At 42.6% G+C, this 26,882-nt stretch overlaps 1 pseudogene; it reads right to left on the minus strand.

Moving 5' to 3' along the window:
* Nucleotides 1-26,882, minus strand: part of LOC127340779 (wax ester synthase/diacylglycerol acyltransferase 11-like) — a 98,390-nt pseudogene that overhangs the window by 14,139 nt on the left and 57,369 nt on the right.

Raw genomic sequence — 26,882 nt, forward strand, 5'->3', positions numbered from 1 at the left:
AAAAATTTCCTATACATGTTGTTTGATTCATAGGAACATAGCTTATAGGAAAAATTCCTATAGGATTCTTGTAGTGTAATTCCTATAGGAAAAAAACATTAACCCATACATCATGGAAAAATTTCTTTGCTACAATCAAACAAACTTCATCTTCCTATAGGATTCAAGTAGACATGACATTCCAATCCTATATCTTTCCTATTCCTACGTTTTTCCTATCCTTCAAATCAAAGGAGCCCTTAGTGTTAGTGTCACCTAATATTGAAGATGAGAAAGCAAATGTAAGAAAATTTCATGCGTAAAGAAAAAATGATTAATTTGTTGCCATTGTTAGACAGACCACTTACCTTATAAATAAATCGCACAGGTTTTCTTTACATGTATATATAGTCACTCCCTTATAAATAAATCGCACAAGTTTAATTACGTACGCAATTCATGACGGTCTTGATGAGATTGACGTCGTCAAGCCTAAGGCTTCGATGCACGAAGCGCCTATGGCGGCGACGACCATCCACGCAGGCGAACATGGTGTGTGGATCACTCAGAAACATCATCGTTGCAGCAAGCAAGGCGGCGTCCACCAGCGTATTCCACGCTAGCACAAAATACGACCAAATCCACGCTAGCAGGTCTAGGTAATTTTCCGCAGACAGGGGAGGCCGTGGACGCCGCTGGTAGATCGTGCCTGTGCGTCTAGGTGGCGGCGGCATGGCCGGCAGCCTTGCCGGATCCGTCGTGCTGCGCGACGACGCCATGAGGATCGTCATGACTGACATGGCATCACCGATGGAGTGGTGCAGGCGGAGCACAACCGTCGAGGTCGCCTCCGAGGTTGGGAAGTCCAGGAAGTGGAACTCCCAATGGCAGCATGGACAGTGACGCCATGTAGTCCTCCAGTACCTTCTCCGGGTCAGACGCCACGACAGGCCGACAGCAGGGTCGATCGTCGGGACGATGATGTGGTCGTCCACGTTCACCGAGACAAGAAACAAGGTTTAGGGTTTGGTGCTTGGGTGAACAACCCAGCCCGTTCCACATGTATATATATGACCAGTACAACATACACGTCTGTATACAGCGCGTATAGGCGTGTGCTACAAGACAGACATAGTTAGATGATAATTACAATTCTAACACTCCCCCTCAATCTAAACCGCTATGAACAAAGGTTAAGATTGAACCGGAATCTATCTAACATCTGTCTAGTGGCTGGCTTAGTAAACACATCAGCCAATTGGTCATGAGTGGATATGAACCTGACATCCAAGTCACCAGCAGCTACTCGTTCTCGCACAAAGTGAAAATCAATCTCTATGTGTTTCATCCGAGCATGAAAGACTGGATTTGCCGTTAGATATGTAGCCCCTAGATTGTCACACCACAATATGGGAGGACGCTGCCGAACAACACCAAGTTCCTTGAGTAGAGAATCTACCAAAATAGCTTCGGCAGCTCCATTAGCCAATGATTTATACTCTGCCTCTGTACTAGACCTCGAGACAGTAGGTTGCTTCTTCGCACTCCAAGAGACAAGATTTGGACCAACAAATACTGCAAACCCACTGGTGAACCGCCTATCATCAACACATCCAGCCCAATCAGCATCTGTAAAAATACTGATGACTGTAGATGTGGACCTGTGGAAACGTAAGCCTGTTTCCAGTGTCCCTTTGACATAACGTAGAATTCGCTTGACAGATTCCCAATGAACATCCGTAGGCTGTGACAGGAACTGACAAACTTTGTTGACAGCAAACGAGATATCTGGCCTGATGTGTGTCAAATACTGCCATCCACCTACCACACTGCGATACCGATGAGCATCATCTGAACTGAGTGGTGTACCGGTGTCTCTCGCCAAAGTCTCTGATACGGAAAGTGGAGTGGTGGCCGGGTTACAATTCTCCATGTTGACTCGATGAAGAAGATCAAGTGCATACTTTCGTTGAGTCAAGGTTAGCCCACCGGAATTGTAAATGGCCTCCAATCCAAGAAAATATTCCAACTGACCCAAATCCTTGATATGAAAATTACTGGAGAGAGCTCGAACCAGAACATCAACAACCTCTGGAGTAGAGCCGGCAATGACAAAGTCATCGACATAGACCAACATAAAAATCTGCACTCCAGCACGCGAATAGAAGAACAAGGATGTATCCGCCTTAGAGGAGGAGAAACCAAGTCGATAAAGAAGCTGACTCAGACGAGCATACCATGCACGCGGCGACTGTTTCAGACCATAGATGGAGCGCTGAAGCTTGCAAACATGAGAAGGATACCGGGTGTCCTCGAAACCAGGCGGCTGCTGCATATAGACATCCTCAGCCAAAAACCCATGTAGAAACGCATTACTAACGTCCACCCTGCCGAAGGCTCCATCCACGAGAAACTGCGAGAGACAATATAATGCGAACTGTGGTAGCCTTCACCACCGGACTGAAAGTATCGCCATAGTCAATTCCATGCTGATGTGTAAAACCTCGCGCAACTAACCGCGCTTTATGCTTGTCAATGGATCCATCCGGACGATGCTTCGTTTTAAAGATCCACTTGTTGCCCACAACATTGACACCAGGCGGCCGTGGGACAAGAATCCACGTGCCATTCTGTTGAAGTGCATCAAACTCAGCAGACATCGCTGATTTCCATGCAGGTTCACGGAGAGCATCGCGATGAGAGGTAGGCGCCGCAAAGAACGCCCAGCGACGCGGATCATACCGCACAGTACCATCGGTGTACCTTTTCTCACGACGAGTCTGGTCACGGTGGCGCGTTATCATGGCATGTTGATTCGCGGCTGCTGGAGGAGCAGCAGAAGGCGACGGCTGCCTGGGAGCAGCAGGTGCGGGCGATGCAGGAGGCCGGCTCGGCTCGCCAGTACCGCTCAGCGGCTCGATGGTGCTGCTCGGCTCCTGCGCGTGCATGGGCGCGCCATGCACGTCGATCACAGCATGCAAGGGAGCGCTGGCGTCAATCGCCACACCATCGGCGGACTCAAGTGGCGATCCATCTGGCACCTGTAGAGAGACAGCACTTGGAACATATGGATCAGTAGACAAATAAGACAGATCATAATTCCGCACTGGTTCACTAGTAACTGGTTCATCAGACGGAAAACGAATGGCTTGTTCAAGAGTGGACACATCAACCGACACACCGGGAGTGGCAAACGGAAAAACAGACTCATCAAACACCACGTCACGGGAGATGTAGATTCTTCCTGTGGTTCGATCTAAGCACTTGTACCCCTTATGTATGGGACTATACCCCAGAAACACACACATCTTAGAACGGAATTCTAGTTTATGAGAGTTGTATTTGCGAAGACTAGGCCGACAAGCACAGCCGAAGATACGGAGAAAGGAATAGTTGGGCTGAACATGCATTAGGCGATATAGTGGTGTTTCTTTGTTGATGACAGGAGTAGGCATACGGTTAATGAGATAACAGGTTGTGAGAAGGGCTTCGTCCCAATAGCGAAGAGGAAGTTGTGAATGAGCAAGAAGTGCTAGGCCTGTTTCAACTAGGTGCCGGTGTTTGCGCTCGGCAACTCCATTTTGTTGGGAAGTGTGAGGACACGAGACACGGTGAACAACCCCTGTGCGCTCAAAGTATCGGTGAAGACGATAGTATTCACCACCCCAATCAGACTGAACCGCTTTAATCTTAGCATTGAGAAGACGCTCGACATGAGTCTGAAAAGCATAGAATATTTGTTCAACATCAGACTTATGTTTAAGAAGATATATCCAAGTGAACCGGGAGTAGTCATCGACAAAGCTGACATAGTATTTGTACCCCCAGAAGAAACGCTGGCTGGACCCCAGACATCAGTATGAATTAATTCAAGAGGTACAATAGAAACACGAGAGGACAAAGAGTAGGGTAACTGATGACTTTTAGCACGTTGACAAGCATCACAAACTAAATAATTATTGTTTGACGGAGAACACGAAAGTGTTGGAGATATGCCCAAGAGGCAATAATAAAAGTGGTTATTATATATCTTTATGTTTATGATAAATGTTTATATATCATGCTATAATTGTATTAACCGAAACATTGATACATGTGTGATATGTAAACAACAAAGAGTCCCTAGTATGCCTCTTAACTAGCTTGTTGATTAATAGATGATTAGTTTCATAATCATGAACATTAGATGTTATTAATAACAAGGTTATATCATTATATGAATGATGTAATGGACACACCCAATTAAGCGTAGCATAAGATCACGTCATTAAGTTATTTGCTATAAGCTTTCGATACATAGTTACCTAGTCCTTATGACCATGAGATCATGTAAATCACTTATACCGGAAAGGTACTTTGATTACATCAAACGCCACTGCGTAAATGGGTGGTTATAAAGGTGGGATTAAGTATCCGGAAAGTATGAGTTGAGGCATATGGATCAACAGTGGGATTTGTCCATCCCGATGATGGATAGATATACTCTGGGCCCTGATAATCCACAAGTATAGGGGATCGCGGCAGTCTTCGCGGGAAGCAAAACCCAATTTATTGATTTGACACAAGGGGAGGTAAAGAATACTTATAAGCCTTAACAACTGAGTTGTCAATTCAGCTGCACCTGGAAAAGCACTAGTAACAGGGGTGATGTGAAAGTAGCAGTAATATGAGAGCAATAGTAACAAGATAACAAAGAATAGCGAATAAGAATACGAGGCAATGGCACCAGAAAATAGTTGATACTACTTCCAATGACATATAGAACGAGTATATGATGATGAGAGATGGACCGGGGTTCCCAGCGATCTACACTAGTGGTAACTCTCCAATAACAAGTAACAAGTGTTGGGTGAACAAATTACAGTTGGGCAATTGATAGGATTCAAAGCATTAAGATAGAACATCAAGATCATTAGTCATGTAGGCATGTTTTCCATATATAGTCGTACGTGCTCGCAATGAGAAACTTGCACAACATCTTTTGTCCTTCCAGCCGGTGGCAGCCGGGCCTCAAGGGAATCTACTGGATATTAAGGTACTCCTTTTAATAGAGCACCGGAGCAAAGCATTAACACTTGGTGAAAACATGTGTCCCTCACATCACCGCCATCCCCTCCGGTTGTCCCGATTTCTGTCACTTCGGGGCCTTTGGTTCCGGACAGCGACATGTGCATACAACTTTTAGATACAATCTAAGCAATAAGTATAGAGCTTAAATCTAAGATCATGCCACTCGAGCCCTAGTGACAAGCATTAAGCATAACAAGATTGCAGCAACAATAACTTCACAAACTTTATAGATAGACTAATCATAATGTATCATCCATCGGATCCCAACAAACACAGCACCGATTACATCAGATGGATCTCAATCATGTAAGGCAGCTCATGAGATCATTGTATTGAAATACATGGAAGAGAGAATACCAACTAGCTACTGCTAGAACCCGTAGTCCATGGGGGAACTACTCACGGAGCATGATGGAGGCGGTGGCGTCGATGGAGATGGCTTCCGGGGGCACTTCCCCGTCCCGGCAGGGTGCCGGAACAGAGAGTTCTGTCCCCCGAATTGGAGTTTCGCGATGGCGGCGGCGCCCCTGGAGTCTTTCTGGAGTTTCGTCAATTGGTACTGCGTTTTTAGGTCGAAAGGGGTTATATAGGCGAAGAGGCGGCGCAGGAGGGTCGACAGGGTGGCCTCCCCATAGGGGGGCGCGGCCAGGGTCTGGTCCGCGTGGCCCACCCCTCTGGTGGCCCCCTGGCTCTCCTCCGACTCTCCTTCGGTGTTCTGGATGCTTCCGGGAAAAATAGGATCTTTGGCGTTGATTTTGTCCAATTCCGAGAATATTGCCCGAACAGCCTTTCTGGAACCAAAAATAGCAGAAAACAGGAACTGGCACTGTGGCATCTTGTTAATAGGTTAGTTCCGGAAAACGCATGAAATCATCATAAAGTGCAAGCAAAACATGTAAGTATTGTCATAAAACAAGCATGGAACATCAGAAATTATGGATACGTTGGAGACGTATCAGCATCCCCAAGCTTAGTTCCTACTCGTCCTCGAGTAGGTAAACGATAAAAAGAATAATTTCTGTAGTGACATGCTACTTACATAACCTTGATCATACTATTACAAAGCATATGAAATGAATGAAGTGACTCAAGGCAATGATCTATAGTTGCTAACAAATAGATAACATATAGCAAAACTTTTCATGAAGAGTACTTTCAAGACAAGCATCAAAAGGTGTTGCACAAGAGTTAACTCATAAAGCAATAGATTCAAAGTAAAGGCATCGAAGCAACACAAAGGAAGATATAAGTTTCAGCAGTTGCTTTCAACTTTCAACATGCATATCTCATGGATAATTGTCAACATAAAGTAATATGATGAATGCAAATAAGCAAGTATGTAAGAATCAATGCACAGTTGACACAAGTGTTTGCTTCTAAGATGGAAGGAAGTAGGTAAACTGACTCAACATAAAGTAAAAGAATGGTCCTTCAAAGAGGAAAGCATCGATTGCTATATTTGTGCTAGAGCTTTGATTTTGAAAACATATAGAGATCATAAAAGTAAAGTTTTGAGAGGTGTTTGTTGTTGTCAACGAATGGTAGCGGGTACTCTAACCCCCTTGCCAGACAAACCTTCAAAGAGCGGCTCCCATGAATTATTTTTATTTTTGGGTGGCACTCCTTCCAACCTTTCTTTCACAAACCATGGCTAACCGAATCCTCGGGTGCCTGCCAACAATCTCATACCATGAAGGAGTGCCTTTTTATTTTAGTTTTATTATGATGACACTCCTCCCCACCTTTGCTTTCTCAAGCCATGGCTAACCGAATCCTTCGGGTGCCATCCAACAATCACATACCATGGAGGAGTGCCTATTTTGGTTAATTAATTTGGGACTGGGAATCCCATTGCCAGCTCTTTTTGCAAAATTATTGGATAAGCGGATGAAGCCACTAGTCCATTGGTGAAAGTTGCCCAACAAGATTGAAAGATAAACACCACATACTTCCTCATGAGCTATAAAACATTGACACAAATCAGAGGTGATAAATTTTGAATTGTTTAAAGGTAGCACTCAAGCAATTTACTTTGGAATGGCGGAGAAATACCATGTAGTAGGTAGGTATGGTGGACACAAATGGCATAGTGGTTGGCTCAAGGATTTTGGATGCATGAGAAGTATTCCCTCTCGATACAAGGCTTAGGCTAGCAAGGCTATTTGAAGCAAACACAAGTATGAACCGGTACAGCAAAACTTACATAAGAACATATTGCAATCATTATAATACTCTACACTGTCTTCCTTGTTGCTCAAACACGTTTACCAGAAAATATCTAGACCTTAAGAGAGACCAATCATGCAAACCAAATTTAACAAGCTCTACAGTAGTTCTCCACTAATAGGTTTAAACTACATGAAAAAAAACTTAATCATGATCTACTTGAGGTCTCAAAACAATTGCCAAGTGTCAAATTATCCAAGACATTATGAGGCATTTTCTGTTTCCAACCAAATCACAATAAGTGCTGTAGCTTCCAACTTTTATCATTGAACATTAAAAGTAAAACGAAGAACAAGTGTTCATATGAAAAAGCGGAGCGTGTCTCTCTCCCAAACAAGGATTGCTAGGATCCGATCTTATTCAAACAAAACAAAACAAAAATAAAAGCACACAGACGCTCCAAGTAAAGCACATATGATGTGACCGAATAAAAATATAGTTTCAATAGAAGAAACCTGATAAGTTGATGAAGAAGGGGATGCCTTGGGCATCCCCAAGCTTAGACGCTTGAGACTTCTTGAAATGTGTAGGGATGAACCACGGGGGCATCCCCAAGCTTAGACTTTTCACTCTTCTCGATCATATATCATCCTCCTCTCTTGACCCTTGAAAACTTCCTTCACACCAAACTTCTCATAAACTTCATTAGAGGGGTTAGTACTCAAAAAATTTGAATCCACCTTGTGTCAACACCCGGATTTTTAAGTCCAGATGCCTATTATGCCATTCATCGCAATCCCAGGAATATTGTTTTTGCGAGACATAATAGATTGATATCACAACACATCATTCATTACATACCATAATCGTCTTACAAATAAAGGATCACATGATCCATTCTCATTACAACAGTAGAAGTTCTATTTATTCATTACATAACACATAGCGGAAGCGAAAGTAGCGTAGTAGTAGTCCATCTATTCCACAGGCAACTGTTGACGTCAGGAGTGATCCTAGTTGTCGTAGACGTCCTGGTGTCCTTCTTCCGGGTTCTGGTACTCCTCTTCATAGTCTGGCCATTTGAATAGCCAGGGACACAGCCATGAGTACTTTAAAGTACTCGCAAACTAATACTAAGGTAAATACTATTAACTATAGTAAGGGGATTCTAAGCTCTAGTTTCATTTGCATAAAGCCAGTTTTATTTCATAAAACACTTTAATAATCGAAAACTCTTCATTTGCTTAACTAACTCAAGTGGGAACATTAGTGTCATTCCCACAACTCAGTTGTGATTCAAAGTCAAAGTCACCTTTCAATTCAAAATCACAAGTCACCATTCATATTTTTAGAAAAGTTCTGATGACGGAACAGTATGGCCTTTCCAACTGTCCATAACCGCGGACGCGGCTATTCGAATAGGTTTAACTCTGCAGAGGTTGTACACTTGTGCCACAACAATTGCAATAGTTCGTCAGGGGTAACTGGCCCTGATTTATCGTACGCAGTACGCGAACTACCAATCCTAACCTTTCATTTACATACTCTAGTATAGGCACCTCTTCCCATGAGCTTGGCCTCCTAGTGAAGACACGCGGTCAGCCTGGGAACTGCACAGGGCTTGGGCCGGACATTCACCTCATTTCACGTCATTTCACATCACTTCACCAGTACGGAGGCAGCCTCGGCATAACCCCTATGACGCTTGTTTAGAGGGAACCCATACTAAAATACATAAGTTTCCAGCTAAGCCTTACCCAGATTCAGGTATTGTGGGGGTACTTGTAAAATTGGAATGGTATCGCATCCGAACCCAACCATCAGTGTTTTAGTAAAATTCACCAAGTCATTCACCAGTCATATTCACCTTCAAAATCTTTCAATAGAATGACTCATCATTCCAAGGTTTTCAAAGTCATTTCAATTCACAAGTTCCCAATTAGAGTAGTCACTTTTAATATTGAGCACTAGCCACTAGTTATGAGGGGTGCTAAGTATCTTGGAGCTTGCTAGGCTAAGTGTGATTCTCTTGTACTACTCTAGAATTCAACCAAATGAATCATAAATCAAAAAGTAACTTTGATAAATAAAATCAAGTAAAGCTTGTAAAGTAAAAACTTGGGATAGGTTCATAAAGTAAAATGTAATGGTGCCTTGCTCTTGTAGAGCTTTGCACTTGGCAAGAATATAAACTTGCAACCAAAATGGTTTGCATCAGTCTAGCTTGCATTGGTAATAGCTTGCCATAATATAGCTTGCCTTGGTTGGTGATGTGATCAAAGTTCTCTTGCTCTTCCTCTTGGTAGAAGACCTCTTCCTCTTGATAGTCTCCGGTACTAGTGTCTATAAACGAATACGAGGATACAATCACCAAACAACACTTAAGTAGTCTTAATTAGCCTTATTGGCTCACACAAAGGATCTAGCATCACTACTTAACATTTATTCTCAAATTATGCTAGGGTTTCTTTATTTAACATTAGGAAAATAATTTCCTCTCATTGAAAGTTAAAAATAGGGTTTCTCTTTGGTTTGGAGAAATAATTTCCTCTCATTGAATTCTTCTTAAGATTTAATTTCTCCTATGAATAATATATGACCTAGGTTGACCAAAGTCAACCTCTTCATACTTATCATTTGAGAAAAAAAACGATTTAAATGAGGTTCCATACCTCATGCAATTTAATACTAACATGGTAGTGATTTAATGCCACCAAATAACTCAATATGAGATTATATAGATCATGGTCACTACCTCATGTTGAATTACTTGAGAATAAGATTTAAATGAGAGGAATACCTCTCATATGATTTAACACATAGTTGTAACTAAGTTAATAAAAACTACTATTGAGGTGCTTTAATATTCTCAAATAACCAGGGATGATCCCATGTTGACCAAGGTCAACACTTCACACTTAGTATTTGAGAAAAGGGATTTAAATGAGATTCATCATCTCATGTGATTTAAATAACCATGGCAAATGTAAATACTATTTAGATTTAAAAATCTACAAGTGGGCAAGTATGAGCCTAAGCATTTAAAGGTCAACACATTACTTCATATCACTTGTGAGAATGAGTTAAATGAGGTGCTACACCTCATTGGTTTAAATTCCTAAAATTTGGAATAGTTTAAATGGGCTAGTATTGACTACATAGCCAATATTTTGATTCTAGCCCATGATCATGTACAGAACACCTATCATATTTTTACATAGTAAATTAGGGTTTGTTAAATGTGAAATATTGCAATTGGATTCACTTCAAAATTCAAAATGGTTGATTTTTAAGATTTATTTGAAAACTGAAAAGTATCTGTTTTGTTATTTTTGCTATTCAAAACCTACACAACATATGGGGTTGAATCCAGTGAGGTTAGCTAGATAATTTCATAAGCTTTCTGGAACATTTTGAATCACTCAAATTGGATTTGTAGATTTTGAACTATTCAATTTATAGCACTGACTAGAATTGAATAAATGCTGAAATGGATTAATACTAAGTTTAAATGGTTGGGCTGCGCGGGAAACAGATGGGCCGAAATGGTTTGAATGGGGGAAACAGGCCCAGTAACGGTTCGGTGCTTGGTGGTCTATCAGGGGTGGGGCCTACTGTCAGTGACTGTTTTACTTACCGAAACGGTACGCAGCGTCGGCCGTTGGATCAGACGGTGATCGCACGGCTGAGAGTCATCGTTGTCGACGGGGGAGGGGAGCTCGCTGCGCCGGCGGGGTAGGGGGTCGGCGGCGCGACGGAGGTTCCCGCGGTGCTCTGCTGGGTGCTGGGCGTCGTTGTCGAGGACGAGGGAGCAACTGGTACCGTCGGCGGGGCTTGAGGTGGTCTTAATTGGACGACGGCGAGGAGCTACTGTGGCGGCGGGTTCCGGTCAAATTCCGGCGAGAGGCAGGCTAATTGAGGAGGGGAAGGTGTTGAGGAGGATCAGAGGGATGAGAGCAACTTGTTGGTGTGAAAGATTTGAGCGCGGGAGCTCTCCTTTTATAGAGGGTTGAGGTGCTGCGGGTGCCCGTGGAAGGTCGTCCATGGCGCCGGCGTTTGGAGGGGTGAAGGGGCAAGCTAGGGGGCGCGCTGTGTAGGCGACGGCTAGGCGGAGCTAGCGCGCTTGAAGGGACGGCCGATGATGGTCTGTGGCGTGCTAGCGACGGTGGCGTCCTCGCGGTACGGGCACGGCAGAGATTTGATAATGGCGACGGCGACAAGGCGGCCGCGGGCTAGTGAGCATGTCCAGTAGGTAGCTGGTGCAGAGGTCCGTGCGCGTGCAAGAGGAGAAAGGGAGGGGAGTACAGACGCGATGGGGCGAGGCAGTGTACTGCGGCGCCCAGTGCCATGCCAGGGCGCGCTCACCGCGTGCCTGGCACGTTTCTGGCGCGTCTGGGCGCGCGATGTTTGGCCAATGCCGTGCAAGTCTTTGGCCAGGAAGGGTACTGGCATGCTTGATGGAGTGTGGTGCATCGTGTTGACACGGTGGATGTGGCCAGAGATGAGTGGAGAGGAGGAGGACATGAGGGTCGGCATGGTACTCGGCATGGAAGAAAACTTGATCATTGCCTCACTTTAATCAGAGCAAAAGGGTTTGGTTCGATGCAGGGAAGGTACCAGGGTGTGATGATCACCAAGTTAAAGTGGTTTAGGCTTTGGACCAGAGGTTAAAAGGGTGTGTTGCAATTCTGAAACTATGCCTGCAAGGTGTTTGTGAAAATGGCCGCATGAGAAAAATGTTTGAATTTGGAAAATCTTTTTGGTGAGTCTCATTCATATATTCAAAGTGATGGAATGGTGGTGGTGGTGTCCATTTTGATGAAGGTTTGCAACATTTCAAAAAGTGGATCATCTTCTCTTTAATTTAAAGTCCTCTCTTGTCAATCTTATTCTGGTCAACCTGGTCAACTTCAGCAGAGATGGTCAACATGAAAGTTGTTGACCTTGACATGGTCTTGGATGACATGGTCATAGTTGACCAAGTTTAGTTTAGGAAGATTCAAATGCAGGGGGGTAAAGTAGTGAAGATTTTATAAATGGGTCATATGACCATTATCATATGTATGTCAAATTTGAAATTTCCCTTGATTTGAATCTGGTTTCTTTTATGCCTTTGTGTTTGTTTTTGTTATATAAGAGTTTTAGAAACCATAAGTCAAGCAATGGTGGCCTTGGTTGAAGATTTGCAAATTTGGCTAAGTGTATGTGAGTGAATTTTGGGGAATTTCTCCCTATTTGGTTTCTCTTCATTTGATTTGACTTTGGTTGACTCTAATGTGATTCTTATTAGTTTAGAAACATTTTAAGACCATTGAAACCAATTCAAATGGTCTTGTTCAAAGATTTGCAAAAATGGCCATAACACATAAGAGGTGATGTGTTAAATTTTATTATTCTTGTAAATTGTTCCCCCTTGCTTTACTTGGGCATGGGTTAGGGTCAATTTAGTGTTAGATTAGGTTGAGAGATGGTTTCACACCATTTGGTCAAGATTTAAAGTCATAGGTCAAAGTTTGGTGAGATGGCTATGTGCCACATATGCCTCTATGCATATGTTGTATTTGATTTTTAATTTGACTTGGCTTGACCCAATTGGTGTGGTTGAGTGTTGAAATGGTATATAGGAGTGATCCCACCATTCACAACATGTATTAGGGTCAATATTCTTAAATTCACAAATTTGCACTTTTCTCTCATTTGCCTCTATGGCATTTTTAGTTTCTTTTTATTTTCTTTGGAAACCACTTGGATTTGGTTTGATAAGCCTTAGGTAAGGTGTATGAAGGTTTTCCAAACCTCTAAGCAAAGTAGAAAGGTCTAGGGTAAAGATTTATAAAGATAGCCATAAGCACATATACCTTTTTCTTATTTAATTTCCTTTTATTTTATTTTAACTAGGATGGTGAAAAGAGGGGTGAGGTTTAGGGTTTTAGATCACTTCAATTACTAATAACAAGCAATCATAGCAATAGCACAAGAATTAAGCAAGATCACTATGTATCCTACTTAATTAATAAAAGTTTTTGTTGGTTCCAAAATTTGGAACTAGTGAAATTCATTTGTTTTATTTTGAAATTCTTGGGATGTTACAAACCCTTCCCCCTTAAACAAATCTCGTCCCGAGATTTTAAGAAAAGTTAGGTTCCTAAGAGAGATTGAGCATTTTATTAACAGGAAGACATACTTGGCATGTTCTGGGGTGCTTCCTGAGCTTCGATGGCAGCGATCATGTGGTAGAGACGGCCGCTGTTGTTGTTACAGTTCCTTCTGCTCGCGGTTTGACGCTGTTGCTGAGCAGGTGCAGTGGTATTGGCGGCAATCCTGGCAAGCTTTTTGGGGCACTCATTGGAGAAGTGACCCACAACTCCACATTCGTAGCAGTTGACGGTGGACTTGTCTTTGGGGATTACGGGGGTAGCATTGCTTCCAGTCCTTGGGGCAGTATTGGTGTTGTTGTTGTTTCCATTGTTGTTGCTGTTGTTGGGGTGGTTGTTGTTGTTCCCATTGTTGTTGTTGCCTCCGGGCTTCGGGGGTCCTCCGTTGTTGTTGGTGTAGTTGGGGCAATAATTCTGGGCAGGGGGCTTGTTGTATCTTGGGGTGAATCCTCCAGAGGAGTTGTTGCGGTACTTCTGGGTATGGTGGGGTCCATTCTGGTTCATCATTCTGCGCTTGCAGTTCTCGCTGGCCTGATGCAGTTTTCCTTCCATCTGTATGGCTGAGTCTACGAGGGCTTCCAAGTCAGCGAACGGAATGTTCACTAACACAGTTTGCATCTCATCATGCAGTCCGCTCAGAAATCTTTCCTTTCTCTTCTCATTGGTGTCGGTCTCATCTGGGGCGTACCTTGACAGAGTGAGAAACCTGTCGCGGTATTCCACCACGGACATCCTTCCTTGCTTGAGTTCACGGAACTCGTCTCTCATCTTCTTGATCAATCCTTGGGGCACATGGTATTTGCTAAACTTCAGCTTGAAGTCTTCCCAGGTCATCATCTATCCCGCATTCATTGCACGGGCACTTGTCCACCAGGCTCTGGCAGGTCCTGACAGGTAGTGGGTGGCGAACAGTACTTTCTCTGGGGCTTCAACTCCCGCAACTTCGAGGTTGTTCTCCATGGTCTGGAGCCAGTCATCAGCATCAAGGGGCTCTTCAGTCTTGTTGAATATCGGAGGGTTGGTGTGCTGAAAGTTCTTCAGCTTCGATCCAGGGTGATCGTGGTTTCCGTGGCCTTGATTGTTCTGAGCTATCTGTTGCAGTGCAGCAATGTTGGCTTGGCGTTCAGCTCTCTCGACTTCTCGGTCGGCAAGCAGGGTTTGCAGCAATTGCATCATCGCGTCGTTGGTGCGATTGGGAGGGGCCATCTGAACATTGATGTAGATGATAAGGTAAGAGGGAAATTTCTATGGTTTGTTTGGTTAAAGTTTTAAAAGTTCATAATATTGAAAACTTGAGTAGTGTTGCGGGGGTAAAAACCAACAACACTTTTTCATTCATACCAAGCATCACACATTACAAAGCTAACACACCGTTGGTTTGAAGAACCATTCATCGCTCTACGATACAAGGGGATCCTGATACAACTCACACATACGAAAGTGCTTTAAATGAAACTACTCTTCAGGGGGGATTCTTCATCTTCACGGGTAATGTGCTTGGCGAAAGGCGAGGGCGTTGTCCAACTCCTTGCGGGTCTTGTACAGCATGAAGTCGAGGTGTGCTACATAGTGATTCATCTCCGTGTGCGGGGGCATGGTCATCGGTCTTCCGGTGGGGTCATGTCTTGGGTAGTAGATGAAGCGGGTATTCTTAATCTTGTTCTCATTTTGTCCACACAGACGAGAAATTGCTTCTTGCATAGCTCTGACTAGTCCTTCCTTCCAAGTGTTTCCCGTTACAGAAAACCATATGGTTTCCCATATTGGGGTTCCAGGCTTCCTTCGTAGATCGGCAGAAACTTCCCACCGAGGTGGTCCTCCGGAGTGATTGTTGAGGGGTGTTCCGAAGAACTCGGGGTACGGGCGTCCTAGATAGTCCACTAGTTGCTTCAAGTCTTTCTCGAACATCAGGTTGCCTCCGTGACCAAGCTGATAAAACTCCCATTTGTACTCCATCTGTGAAGAATTATGATGAGTAAGTTAGAGAAGTGTGTCCAATTTTTAGGTAATGGTATAGGAAGAATAGAGCATAACTTTCTTATTTTGAAGAAGATCTCAAGGATAAGAGGGAGAATAAGTTTTCTTAAATAGTCACTTCATTTGTTTTTGAAACTAAAAATTTTCAGACGTCCATTCTAACTAGGGTCTCCTAAGGTCAACAATGGCTCTGATACCAACTTGTCAACACCCGGATTTTTAAGTCCAGATGCCTATTATGCCATTCATCGCAATCCCAGGAATATTGTTTTTGCGAGACATAATAGATTGATATCACAACACATCATTCATTACATACCATAATCGTCTTACAAATAAAGGATCACATGATCCATTCTCATTACAACAGTAGAAGTTCTATTTATTCATTACATAACACATAGCGGAAGCGAAAGTAGCGTAGTAGTAGTCCATCTATTCCACAGGCAACTGTTGACGTCAGGAGTGATCCTAGTTGTCGTAGACGTCCTGGTGTCCTTCTTCCGGGTTCTGGTACTCCTCTTCATAGTCTGGCCATTTGAATAGCCAGGGACACAGCCATGAGTACTTTAAAGTACTCTCAAACTAATACTAAGGTAAATACTATTAACTATAGTAAGGGGATTCTAAGCTCTAGTTTCATTTGCATAAAGCCAATTTTATTTCATAAAACACTTTAATAATCGAAAACTCTTCATTTGCTTAACTAACTCAAGTGGGAACATTAGTGTCATTCCCACAACTCAGTTGTGATTCAAAGTCAAAGTCACCTTTCAATTCAAAATCACAAGTCACCATTCATATTTTTAGAAAAGTTCTGATGACGGAACAGTATGGCCTTTCCAACTGTCCATAACCGCGGACGCGGCTATTCGAATAGGTTTAACTCTGCAGAGGTTGTACACTTGTGCCACAACAATTGCAATAGTTCGTCAGGGGTAACTGGCCCTGATTTATCGTACGCAGTACGCGAACTACCAATCCTAACCTTTCATTTACATACTCTAGTATAGGCACCTCTCCCCATGAGCTTGGCCTCCCAGTGAAGACACGCGGTCAGCCTGGGAACTGCACACGGCTTGGGCCGGACATTCACCTCATTTCACGTCATTTCACATCACTTCACCAGTACGGAGGCAGCCTCGGCATAACCCCTATGACGCTTGTTTAGAGGGAACCCATACTAAAATACATAAGTTTCCAGCTAAGCCTTACCCCGTATCTGTGTATTGTGGGGGTACTTGTAAAATTGGAATGGTATCGCATCCGAACCCAACCATCAGTGTTTTAGTAAAATTCACCAAGTCATTCACCAGTCATATTCACCTTCAAAATCTTTCAATAGAATGACTCATCATTCCAAGGTTTTCAAAGTCATTTCAATTCACAAGTTCCCAATTAGAGTAGTCACTTTTAATATTGAGCACTAGCCACTAGTTATGAGGGGTGCTAAGTATCTTGGAGCTTGCTAGGCTAAGTGTGATTCTCTTGTACTACTCTAGAATTCAACCAAATGAATCATAAATCAAAAAGTAACTTTGATAAATAAAATCAAGTAAAGCTTGTAAAGTAAAAACTTGGGATAGGTTCATAAAGTAAAATGTAATGGTGCCTTGCTCTTGTAGAGCTTTGCACTTGGCAAGAATATAAACTTGCAACCAAAATGGTTTGCATCAGTCTAGCTTGCATTGGTAATAGCTTGCCATAATATAGCTTGCCTTGGTTGGTGATGTGATCAAAGTTCTCTTGCTCTTCCTCTTGGTAGAAGACCTCTTCCTCTTGATAGTCTCCGGTACTAGCGTCTATAAACGAATACGAGGATACAATCACCAAACAACACTTAAGTAGTCTTAATTAGCCTTATTGGCTCACACAAAGGATCTAGCATCACTACTTAACATTTATTCTCAAATTATGCTAGGGTTTCTTTATTTAACATTAGGAAAATAATTTCCTCTCATTGAAAGTTAAAAATAGGGTTTCTCTTTGGTTTGGAGAAATAATTTCCTCTCATTGAATTCTTCTTAAGATTTAATTTCTCCTATGAATAATATATGACCTAGGTTGACCAAAGTCAACCTCTTCATACTTATCATTTGAGAAAAAAAACGATTTAAATGAGGTTCCATACCTCATGCAATTTAATACTAACATGGTAGTGATTTAATGCCACCAAATAACTCAATATGAGATTATATAGATCATGGTCACTACCTCATGTTGAATTACTTGAGAATAAGATTTAAATGAGAGGAATACCTCTCATATGATTTAACACATAGTTGTAACTAAGTTAATAAAAACTACTATTGAGGTGCTTTAATATTCTCAAATAACCAGGGATGATCCCATGTTGACCAAGGTCAACACTTCACACTTAGTATTTGAGAAAAGGGATTTAAATGAGATTCATCATCTCATGTGATTTAAATAACCATGGCAAATGTAAATACTATTTAGATTTAAAAATCTACAAGTGGGCAAGTATGAGCCTAAGCATTTAAAGGTCAACACATTACTTCATATCACTTGTGAGAATGAGTTAAATGAGGTGCTACACCTCATTGGTTTAAATTCCTAAAATTTGGAATAGTTTAAATGGGCTAGTATTGACTACATAGCCAATATTTTGATTCTAGCCCATGATCATGTACAGAACACCTATCATATTTTTACATAGTAAATTAGGGTTTGTTAAATGTGAAATATTGCAATTGGATTCACTTCAAAATTCAAAATGGTTGATTTTTAAGATTTATTTGAAAACTGAAAAGTATCTGTTTTGTTATTTTTTCTATTCAAAAACTACACAACATATGGGGTTGAATCCAGTGAGGTTAGCTAGATAATTTCATAAGCTTTCTGGAACATTTTGAATCACTCAAATTGGATTTGTAGATTTTGAACTATTCAATTTATAGCACTGACCAGAATTAAATAACTGCTGAAATGGATTAATACTAAGTTTAAATGGTTGGGCTGCGCGGGAAACAGATGGGCCGAAATGGTTTGAATGGGGGAAACAGGCCCAGTAACGGTTCGGTGCTTGGTGGGCTGTGATGGCGTGTATTTCACACGTTCGTTGGGCAACCCCAAGAGGAAGGTATGATGCGCACAGCAGCAAGTTTTCCCTTAGAAAGAAACCAAGGTTTATCGAACCAGGAGGAGCCAAGAAGCACGTTGAAGGTTGATGGCGGCGGGATGTAGTGCGGCACAACACCAGGGATTCCGGCGCCAACGTGGAACCTGCACAACACAACCAAAGTACTTTGCCCCAACGAAACAGTGAGGTTGTCAATCTCACCGGCTTGCTGTAACAAAGAGTTAACCGTATTGTGTGGAAGATGATTGTTTGCAGAAAAACAAGAGAACAAGTATTGCAGTAGATTGTATTTCAGTAAAGAGAATTGGACCGGGGTCCACAGTTCACTAGAGGTGTCTCTCCCATAAGACGAACAGCATGTTGGGTGAACAAATTACAGTTGGGCAATTGACAAATAAAGAGAGCATGACTATGCACATACATATCATGATGAGTATAGTGAGATTTAATTGGGCATTACGACAAAGTACATAGACCGTCATCCAACTGCATCTATGCCTAAAAAGTCCACCTTCAGGTTATCATCCGAACCCCCTCCAGTATTAAGTTGCAAACAACAGACAATTGCATTAAGTATGGTGCGTAATGTAACTAGTGACTACATCCTTGAACATAGCACTAATGTTTTATCCCTAGTGGCAACAGCACAACACAACCTTAGAACTTTCATCACACTTTGTCCCGGTGTCAATGCAGGCATGAACCCACTATCGAGCATAAGTACTCCCTCTTGGAGTTACAAGCATCTACTTGGCCAGAGCATCTACTAGTAACGGAGAGCATGCAAGATCATAAACAACACATAGCATAACTTTGATAATCAACATAACAAGTATTCTCTATTCATCGGATCCCAACAAACGCAACATATAGAATTACAGATAGATGATCTTGATCATGTTAGGCAGGTCACAAGATTCGACAATGATAGCACAATGGGGAGAAGACAACCATCTAGCTACTGCTATGGACCCATAGTCCAGGGGTAGACTACTCACACATCACACCGGAGGCGACCATGGCGGCGTAGAGTCCTCCGGGAGATGATTCCCCTCTCCGGCAGGGTGCCGGAGGCGATCTCCTGGATTCCCCGAGATGGGATCGGCGGCGGCGGCGTCTCTGGAAGGTTTTCCGTATCGTGGCTCTCGGTACTGGGGGTTTCGTCACGGAGACTTTTTATAGGCGGAAGGGCAGGTCAAGAGGCGGCACGGGGGCCCCACACTACAGGCCGGCGCGGCCAAGGGGGGGGCCGCGCCGCCCTATGGTGTGGCCCCTCCGTGGCCCCTCTTCGTCTCTCCTTCGGACTTCTGGAAGCTTCGTGAGAAAATAGGCCCCTGGGCTTTGATTTCGTCCAATTCCGAGAATATTTCCTTACTAGGATTTCTGAAACCAAAAACAGCAGAAAAACAAGAATCGGCACTTCGGCATCTTGTTAATAGGTTAGTTCCAGAAAATGCACGAATATGACATAAAGTGTGCATAAAACATGTAGATAACATCAATAATGTGGCATGGAACATAAGAAATTATCGATACGTCGGAGACGTATCAGCATCCCCAAGCTTAGTTCTGCTCGTCCCGAGCAGGTAAAACGATAACACAGATAATTTCTGGAGTGACATGCCATCATAATCTTGATCATACTATTTGTAAAGCATATGTAGTGAATGCAGCGATCGAAACAATGTATATGACATGAGTAAACAAGTGAATCATATAGCAAAGACTTTTCATGAATAGCACTTCAAGACAAGCATCAATAAGTCTTGCATAAGAGTTAACTCATAAAGCAATAATTCAAAGTAGAGATATTGAAGCAACACAAAAGAAGATTAAGTTTCAGCGGTTGCTTTCAACTTGTAACATGTATATCTCATGGATATTGTCAACATAGAGTAATATAATAAGTGCAATAAGCAAATATGTAGGAATCAATGCACAGTTCACACAAGTGTTTGCTTCTTGAGGTGGAGAGAGATAGGTGAACTGACTCAACATTGAAAGTAAAAGAATGGTCCTCCATAGAGGAAAAGCATCGATTGCTATATTTGTGCTAGAGCTTTGATTTTGAAAACATGAAACAATTTTGTCAACGGTAGTAATAAAGCATATGCATCATGTAAATTATATCTTATAAGTTGCAAGCCTCATGCATAGTGTACTAATAGTGCCCGCACCTTGTCCTAATTAGCTTGGACTACCGGATCATCACAATGCACATGTTTTTACCAAGTGTCACAAAGGGGTACCTCTATGCCGCCTGTACAAAGGTCTAAGGAGAAAGCTCGCATTGGATTTCTCGCTATTGATTATTCTTCAACTTAGACATCCATACCGGGACAACATAGACAACAGATAATGGACTCCTCTTTTATGCATAAGCATGTAACAACAATTAATAATTTTCTCATTTGAGATTTGAGGATATATGTCCAAAACTGAAACTTCCACCATGGATCATGGCTTTAGTTAGCGGCCCAATGTTCTTCTCTAACAATATGCATGCTTAACCATAGGGTGGTAGATCTCTCTTACTTCAGACAAGACGGACATGCATAGCAACTCACATGAAATTCAACAATGAATAATTGATGGCGTCCCCAGTGAACATGGTTATCGCACAACAAGCAACTTAATAAGAGATAAAGTGCATAATTACATATTCAATACCACAATAGTTTTTAAGCTATTTGTCCCATGAGCTATATATTGCAAAGGTGAATGATGGAATTTTAAAGGTAGCACTCAAGCAATTTACTTTGGAATGGCGGAAAATACCATGTAGTATAGGTAGGTATGGTGGACACAAATGGCATAGTGGTTGGCTCAAGTATTTTGGATGCATGAGAAGTATTCCCTCTCGATACAAGGTTTAGGCTAGCAAGGCTTATTTGAAACAAACACAAGGATGAACCGGTGCAGCAAAACTCACATAGAAGACATATTGAAAACATTATAAGACTCTACACCGTCTTCCCTGTTGTTCAAACTCAATACTAGAAATTATCTAGATCTTAGAGAAACCAAATATGCAAACCAAATTTTAGCATGCTCTATGTATTTCTTCATTAATGGGTGCAAAGCATATGATGCAAGAGCTTAATCATGAGCACAATAATTGCCAAGTATCACATTACCCAAGACATTTATAGCAATTACTACATGTATCATTTTCCAATTCCAACCATATAACAATTTAACGAAGGAGAAACTTCGCCATGAATACTATGAGTAGAAACCAAGGACATACTTGTCCATATGCTACAGCGGAGCGTGTCTCTCTCCCATAAAGTGAATGCTAGGATCCATTTTATTCAAACAAAACAAAAAAAACAAAAACAAACCGACGCTCCAAGAAAAGCACATAAGATGTGATGGAATAAAAATATAGTTTCAGGGGAGGAACCTGATAATGTTGTCGATGAAGAAGGGGATGCCTTGGGCATCCCCAAGCTTAGACGCTTGAGTCTTCTTGATCATGTTGCATCATACTCCTCTCTTGATCCTTGAAAACTTCCTCCACACCAAACTCGAAACAACTCATTAGAGGGTTAGTGCACAATATAAATTGACATATTCAGAGGTGACACAATCATTCTTAACACTTCTGGACATTGCATAATGCTACTGGACATTAATGGATCAAAGAAATTCATCCAACATAGCGAAAGAGGCAATGCGAAATAAAAGGCAGAATCTGTCAAAACAGAACAGTTCGTATTGATGAATTTTAAAATGGCACCAGACTTGCTCAAATGAAAATTCTCAAATTGAATGAAAGTTGCGTACATATCTGAGGATCATGCACGTAAATTGGCTTAATTTTCTGAGCTACCTACAGGGAGGTGGACCCAGATTCGTGACAGCAAAGAAATCTGGAACTGCGCAGTAATCCAAATCTAGTACTTACTTTTCTATCAACGGCTTAACTTGGCACAACAAAACACAAAACTAAGATAAGGAGAGGTTGCTACAGTAGTAAACAACTTCCAAGACACAAAATAAAAACAAAGTACTGTAGGTAAAAACATGGGTTGTCTCCCATAAGCGCTTTTCTTTAACGCCTTTCAGCTAGGCGCAAAAAGTGTGTATCAAGTATTATCGAAGGGTGATGCATTCTCAGCGGGGTGTGGAGTTTTCTCAACTAGGCATAGTATATTGGATACATAAGTTTCAGCATCTCCCTTTTCATTAGTCTTAGGCGTGCTACTCTCATCAAACAAATTTTCAGGAACTAGCCAAGCATAGTTATTTTCTAATGCATCATTCATAGCTAAGAGCTTACATGGTATTGGTGCTTTTATCTCCCCTCCATCATCAATATTATTAGTGTATCTTATTCTATCCATATCCATCCTTTCAAGGAGACTAACAAAATTAGTAGGAGAACCAAGCATATTAAATTTAGCAAACACCTTTCTAGCTTCTCTTGCTAGACCACCAAATTCTCTAAGAAGGGTTTCTAATACAAAATCTTTCTTTTCCCCCTCTTCCATATCACCAAGTGTGAAAAACATGTGTTGGATTATAGGATTAAGATTAACAAATTTAGTTTCCAACAGGCGAACTAAATGCGCAGCAGCAATTTCATAAGTAGGCGCAAGGTCTACCAAGTGTCTATCTTCAAAATTTTCAATAGTACTAACATGATTGAAAAATTCTTCTATATTATTTCTCCCAACTATAGACCCACGTCCTACCGGTATGTTTTTTGTGGTAAAATTAAAAGGAAACATGATGAATAAAGTAAATGCAAGTAAACTAAATTTTTTTTTGTGTTTTTGATATAGCAAACAAGATAGCAAATAAAGTAAAACTAGCAACTAATTTTTTTGTATTTTGATTTAGTGCAGCAAACAAAGTAGTAAATAAAATAAAGCAAGACAAAAACAAAGTAAAGAGATTGAGAAGTGGAGACTCCCCTTGCAGCGTGTCTTGATCTCCCCGGCAACGGCGCCAGAAATTTAGCTTGATGGCGTGTATTTCACACGTTCGTTGGGCAACCCCAAGAGGAAGGTATGATGCGCACAGCAGCAAGTTTTCCCTCGAAAAGAAACCAAGGTTTATCGAACAAGGAGGAGCCAAGAAGCACGTTGAAGGTTGATGTCTGCGGTATGTAGTGCGGCGCAACACCAGGGATTCAGGCGCCAACGTGGAACCTGCACAACACAACCAAAGTACTTTGCCCCAACGAAACATTGAGGTTGTCAATCTCACCGGCTTGCTGTAACAAAGAGTTAACCGTATTGTGTGGAAGATGATTGTTTGCAGAAAACAGTAGAACAAGTATTGCAGTAGATTGTATTTCAGTAAAGAGAATTGGACCGGGGTCCACAGTTCACTAGAGGTGTCTCTCCCATAAGACGAACAGCATGTTGGGTGAACAAATTACAGTTGGGCAATTGACAAATAAAGAGAGCATGACCATGCACATACATATCATGATGAGTATAGTGAGATTTAATTGGGCATTACGACAAAGTACATAGACCGTCATCCAACTGCATCTATGCCTAAAAAGTCCACCTTCAGGTTATCATCCGAACCCCCTCCAGTATTAAGTTGCAAACAACAGACAATTGCATTAAGTATGGTGCGTAATGTAACTAGTGACTACATCCTTGAACATAGCACTAATGTTTTATCCCTAGTGGCAACAGCACAACACAACCTTAGAACTTTCTCACATCGTCCTGTGTGTCAATGCAGGCATGAACCCACTATCGAGCATAAGTACTCCCTCTTGGAGTTACAAGCATCTACTTGGCCAGAGCATCTACTAGTAACGGAGAGCATGCAAGATCATAAACAACACATAGCATAACTTTGATAATCAACATAACAAGTATTCTCTATTCATCGGATCCCAACAAACGCAACATATAGAATTACAGATAGATGATCTTCATCATGTTAGGCAGGTCACAAGATCCGACAATGATAGCACAATGGGGAGAAGACAACCATCTAGCTACTGCTATGGACCCATAGTCCAGGGGTAGACTACTCACACATCACACCGGAGGCGACCATGGCGGCGTAGAGTCCTCCGGGAGATGATTCCCCTCTCCGGCAGGGTGCCGGAGGCGATCTCCTGGATCCCCCGAGATGGGATCGGCGGCGGCGGCGTCTCTGGAAGGTTTTCCGTATCGTGGCTCTCGGTACTGGGGGTTTCGTCACGGAGACTTTTTATAGGCGGAAGGGCAGGTCAAGAGGCGGCACGGGGGCCCCACACTACAGGCCGGCGCGGCCAAGGGGGGGGCCGCGCCACCCTATGGTGTGGCCCCTCCGTGGCCCCTCTTCGTCTCTCCTTCGGACTTCTGGAAGCTTCGTGAGAAAATAGGCCCCTGGGCTTTGATTTCGTCCAATTCCGAGAATATTTCCTTACTAGGATTTCTGAAACCAAAAACAGCAGAAAAAGAATCGGCACTTCGGCATCTTGTTAATAGGTTAGTTCCAGAAAATGCACGAATATGACATAAAGTGTGCATAAAACATGTAGATAACATCAATAATGTGGCATGGAACATAAGAAATTATCGATACGTCGGAGACGTATCAGGCTGTCAGGGGTGGGGCCTACTGTCAGTGACTGTTTTACTTACCGAAACGGTACGCAGCGTCGGCCGTTGGATCAGACGGTGATCGCACGGCTGAGAGTCGTCGTTGTCGACGGGGGAGGGGAGCTCGCTGCGACGGCGGGGTAGGGGGTCGGCAGCGCGACGGAGGTTCCCGCGGTGCTCTGCTGGGTGCTGGGCGTCGTTGTCGAGGACGAGGGAGCAACTGGTACCGTCGGCGGGGCTTGAGGTGGTCTAATTGGACGACGGCGAGGAGCTACTGTGGCGGCGGGTTCCGGTCAAATTCCGGCGAGAGGCAGGCTAATTGAGGAGGGGAAGGTGTTGAGGAGGATCAGAGGGACGAGAGCAACTTGTTGGTGTGAAAGATTTGAGCGCGGGAGCTCTCCTTTTATAGAGGGTTGAGGTGCTGCGGGTGCCCGTGGAAGGTCGTCCATGGCGCCGGCGTTTGGAGGGGTGAAGGGGCAAGCTAGGGGGCGCGCTGTGTAGGCGACGGCTAGGCGGAGCTAGCGCGCTTGAAGGGACGGCCGATGATGGTCTGTGGCGTGCTAGCGACGGTGGCGTCCTCGCGGTACGGGCACGGCAGAGATTTGATAATGGCGACGGCGACAAGGCGGCCGCGGGCTAGTGAGCATGTCCAGTAGGTAGCTGGTGCAGAGGTCCGTGCGCGTGCAAGAGGAGAAAGGGAGGGGAGTACAGACGCGATGGGGCGAGGCAGTGTACTGCGGCGCCCAGTGCCATGCCAGGGCGCGCTCACCGCGTGCCTGGCACGTTTCTGGCGCGTCTGGGCGCGCGATGTTTGGCCAATGGCCGCATGAGAAAAATGTTTGAATTTTGAAAATCTTTTTGGTGAGTCTCATTCATATATTCAAAGTGATGGAATGGTGGTGGTGGTGTCCATTTTGATGAAGGTTTGCAACATTTCAAAAAGTGGATCATCTTCTCTTTAATTTAAAGTCCTCTCTTGTCAATCTTATTCTGGTCAACCTGGTCAACTTCAGCAGAGATGGTCAACATGAAAGTTGTTGACCTTGACATGGTCTTGGATGACATGGTCATAGTTGACCAAGTTTAGTTTAGGAAGATTCAAATGCAGGGGGGTAAAGTAGTGAAGATTTTATAAATGGGTCATATGACCATTATCATATGTATGTCAAATTTGAAATTTCCCTTGATTTGAATCTGGTTTCTTTTATGCCTTTGTGTTTTTTTTTGTTATATAAGAGTTTTAGAAACCATAAGTCAAGCAATGGTGGCCTTGGTTGAAGATTTGCAAATTTGGCTAAGTGTATGTGAGTGAATTTTGGGGAATTTCTCCCTATTTGGTTTCTCTTCATTTGATTTGACTTTGGTTGACTCTAATGTGATTCTTATTAGTTTAGAAACATTTTAAGACCATTGAAACCAATTCAAATGGTCTTGTTCAAAGATTTGCAAAAATGGCCATAACACATAAGAGGTGATGTGTTAAATTTTATTATTCTTGTAAATTGTTCCCCCTTGCTTTACTTGGGCATGTGTTAGGGTCAATTTAGTGTTAGATTAGGTTGAGAGATGGTTTCACACCATTTGGTCAAGATTTAAAGTCATAGGTCAAAGTTTGGTGAGATGGCTATGTGCCACATATGCCTCTATGCATATGTTGTATTTGATTTTTAATTTGACTTGGCTTGACCCAATTGGTGTGGTTGAGTGTTGAAATGGTATATAGGAGTGATCCCACCATTCACAACATGTATTAGGGTCAATATTCTTAAATTCACAAATTTGCACTTTTCTCTCATTTGCCTCTATGGCATTTTTAGTTTCTTTTTATTTTCTTTGGAAACCACTTGGATTTGGTTTGATAAGCCTTAG

This window comes from Lolium perenne, chromosome 3, assembly GCF_019359855.2.
Source record: "Lolium perenne isolate Kyuss_39 chromosome 3, Kyuss_2.0, whole genome shotgun sequence".
Classification (NCBI taxonomy): domain Eukaryota; kingdom Viridiplantae; phylum Streptophyta; class Magnoliopsida; order Poales; family Poaceae; genus Lolium; species Lolium perenne.